We start from the raw sequence: 4,516 nt of genomic DNA, 5'->3' as shown, positions 1-4,516 counted from the left end.
ATGTTATGTTTAATTTCCCATTTTTAAAGTAGTTTCTATTCATAAGTGCACATAAATTTTCTTTATCACAATGATATAAAAGTAAATAAATTACATTGTAATAAATGTACTAGTTATTCACTTATAATATCATATCATATAATTATGAATATCTTCCTTTTATCTTAGTTATATCATTAAACCATATCTAATATTTCCTCTTCTTCTCCTTTTATATATCTAATATTTCATCTTCTTCTCCTTTCATATGATAATTGTCTTACACTTAAAAATCTACCCACTTGGTATTTTATGCACTTATTTACCCAAATATATAAAAAATAAGTACCATTGATAAGAAACATTTAACCCTTACTTTCACAATCCAAGTCATACACCCAAAATATCCCTCAACTTCTAAAATTAAGGATTTGTATAGTAACCCTTTACACCTACTCAACAATGTTGCTACTAACCACTATACCAATATGTCATTAAAATAAATATAATATCTAATTTTAAAACTATTGTATTAATATGTCATTAAAATATAATTTTCAAAGTTCATGGATAATGAATACAACGCTAATTTTGTGAAAGCAATTTCTAAACAATAATTTAAATAATTGCCAGTAATACACCCTATCCTATTCTCCTTATAGAAGCAGGTCTTTCTTCTATTGAGAGCCTAGCTATGCTCAGGTTTCTGATGTACAAGCACAAGCTCAATAACATAGACAATCATAGACTTCCTAAGCTAGCCTTAAATTCCAGCCAAAATCACCTAAGGCTTAACCGAGGATGGCATAAGGACACAAGGGCCTGGTTAAACTATAGGGAGATCAATGAGAATGATGCTTTGCAAAACATAAATAACATTAAAGATATTGTTACTTCTAAGTTCAAAGAAAAATTGTGGTGTGAGAAAGATTTAGCGTCTAAAAGAAAATTAAGTTATTATAAGAAGGTCATCAACCCCACCCTTGAAGATCAAAAGTATCTCTCTATTCTAACTAGCTCAAAAAAGAAAATTAATATATCAAAGATTAGAACGAATTCTCATGAGCTCCATAGTGAGACTCGCCGCTGGGTAGTTCCTAAAACGCCATGGATGGAAAGGATCTGCCATATTTGTGAGAATAAGAGCATCGAGGATGAAAACCACTTCCTCTTAGAGTGCCCTGCATACAACCACATTAGATCTCAATTTCACAACCTTTGTTACAATACTGACCTTTCTAGCCTTTTACAATGTCAAAATTATAGTGAACTCGGGAAGCTTCTCTCCAAGCTTTTTGAGCATCGGAATAAAATCTTAAATCAAAATATATAATTTGTCTTTTTTAGGTCCGATAGATCATTATTTGGTCTCAACGGACGTTAACAACCATCATCATCATCATCATCATAAAATAAATTTCATTATAAGAAAATTTCCCTTTGGGAATATATGGTCCATATATTTCTAAATTGGACTATATGAGACACTAAAAAGGGGGATTACTTTAGGGGGAAGAATGTAGATCAAGAAGTTCCATTCAACCTTTTTTGTGATGGACTTTTACTAAATATTTCATTGAATGTAATAGCTTTTTCGTGTAATTGCATTTTTAATGATATTAGCATAGGATTAAATTCTAGTGTCTAAATATATATATGGTAATTATTTATTGTTTAAATTGTGATTTTAAATGTTATATAGAGCATATAATTTAAATTTGTAAGTGTAAAAAAATTGTTGGATTTTATTTAAAATTGATATATATATAATATGATCAAAATGTGAAACATGATTTCACTGTAAAAATTTATTTTTTCCAATAAATTTTTTAAACAATATATAATATATACATAGTTTACATTAAAGTAGTTTATATAGTGCACCATATTTTACATAATATGTGCATTGAGACATTTTATCTATGGACTACATTATCTACATCAAAATAGTTTTTTATTATTAATATATTTAAAGTATTAAAATATTTTATTGATGACTCACATTTGTTTTTTTATTATTATGAATATTTTTTAATTTCACATATTTATTTTATATTAAGAATTGAATGAATTACATATCTCTCTCTTATTAGTCCTTGGTAAGGCAAGACTCTAGAAATTTGTAATGACCGCTATTAGTTTAGGATTGATTGTTTTGACCAATATTAGTTTAGGATTGATTGTTGCAATTTATAATGTTTAACTTTGAAAAAACATTTATTTTTTAATATTAAAAAAAAAAAATCCAAACATTTGATTGGACTATAACATGAAGGTCTTATTATAGACTTTACAAAATACAATGCCATGTGGATAATGCTTTAGATTTTTTTCTACCATATTTTTTTGATATAGTTGCAATATTCATGCCATGTTTTTAGATATTAGTATAGTGATTTTTTATTGTGAAGTTTTATAGGAAAACCACCCAAAATTAAAATCTTTGGAATAGCTATATTAATATCAATTATTTCCCACCATAACTTAAGAAAATATTTGCATACAAAATTGAATAAAACATAAATAAATATACTTACCACGAGTTACTGCCCACAATTTTTTATGTGTTCTTTAACAATTTAATAAGTCAGAGTAAAAATGTAAATGTGCAGAGTAATTTATGCAAGTCCTTGTCTCTTAGTAGGGAAATATCTGGCAATTACACCCAATGTTGCAAAGGAAATGTCGTAAAGCAATAACATATAGCACTAATTGATACTTCTTTTACCAATGTAGAAAACAAAAGAAAATGACCATGCTACAATAAAATATTACTACAATACTACTTCGTAGAGCCTTACAAATCATGAGGCTTGTGTTCAAGTAAAGACCTTGTCTGATTATGCCAACATGAATGCCTCATAAATAAAGAAATAAATCATTTCTTTTAGTACAATTTCTCTATATTTCTTCTTGATCACTTCATCCTTCTATAGAGAACCTTAATGAGTACAAAGCAAATTTTTTATAGTTTGAAACATGTGTCTACAACATACTATAACAATTTTGTAAATAAATTTTGAATTTCCATGTGAATTAAGATCCACCCTTATAAAACTACACATATCTCCTATTTGGAAATTGAACCCAAGAATAGCATCAACTACACCTCTTCTTGAGAAAATTGCATGTGTTTCTTATCTGACTGTTGACTTACCTCTATATTATTTCCTTCATGATATTTAAAACTATTCAAATGATCACATTTCTCTTTACCACTAATCTCCTTGTTGTATGCCATGTTCTTGTTTTAATCCAATAAATTATGCTCAAGAAAATATAACTCATGTCATGTACTTGAAAATAATGTAGAGATAACTCAACAACATTTAAACTATTTTATCGTGAAAATCAAGCAAGTGAGATCCATAAGCACCATACTGAAAATACTACTTCTTCTTTACATCAAAAGACCACAGCTCACCTTCGTTTTAAAATAATGGCCCCAAAATTTATATCACCTACTCGTCTATTTGACTCTTAAAAACATGAAAAAGTTATTATATGTGTTCTAATCAGATTGAAAAGTGATCTAGTAAATCATAGGTGACAAAAAAAAGATGTTAAACCATGAAACTGGTTCCGCTTGCTTAATTTATATTTACCATGTAAGGAAAAAAGAAATGAAAGAGGAAAGTTGAGAATGAAAAATAAATAAATACTAAGGTGTTAAATTCAAAACAATAGTAGATGAAAGGTAAATTAGCCCACATGAATTTTTTCTCAAATGAATTGGTGCATTCCTTTATAATATCAATTATATTAATAGTACAACTACAAAGTTTAGAAAAATTGGAGACATGAAAACAAAATATATACTCAACATTTTATATATCTAGCATAAAACAGATAGGGCCCCTAATATGGGCCATTCAAGAGAGCATGCTTCATCCAATCTACAAAGCCATCATAATTTAATTACTCGAAGGCATTTTGTTGTGTTTCTTTGTTCCAACCAATCTGCGATAATTACTCCTTAGGGTGAGTGTAGGTGTTGAAAATGTTGGAAATGAAGTTGTTGTGCAACAGGTCGTTGACATCGTCCTTGTTCATGAACTACTAGGAAATCAGTTTAGGAGTTATAGGCCTCTTGTGTCCCAAATCTTCGAGCAAATGATCAAAGCTAGAGTAACCACTTAGGTCATCATACAATTCATCGAGCAGATTGTCGATGTAGAGTAATTATTTAGGCACTTGCCAATGTTAGTGCTATTGCCCGCAACACCATAATATTTTAAAAAAAATCCGAGATATTGGTTGTTTCATTTGAACATAAATCGAAAATGTACCAAAGATCTAAGTTTCCATAGGTAAAGCACAAAAACCTTCACAGAAACATAAGAACCAGCGAAAATTATATAATGAAATCTACCGCCATCACCTGGTCTCTTTATCATTCTCACACATGCACACTTTTCCTCAACTTATAATCACCCATCGTAGCTTTTGAAAATATCTCAGCTCAGACTTTGAATACAGTTGCAGAGGACAACAATTGCCCCATTTAAGAGATTCAAACCAAAATCCAAAGATTCTA

This window comes from Pinus tabuliformis, chromosome J (genome assembly GCF_031772625.1).
Source record: "Pinus tabuliformis cultivar Carrire ecotype Pingquan chromosome J, CPIR1, whole genome shotgun sequence".
Lineage (NCBI taxonomy): Eukaryota > Viridiplantae > Streptophyta > Pinopsida > Pinales > Pinaceae > Pinus > Pinus tabuliformis.
The sequence above is the reverse complement of the archived record's forward strand: the minus strand, read 5'-3'. Positions refer to the sequence as shown.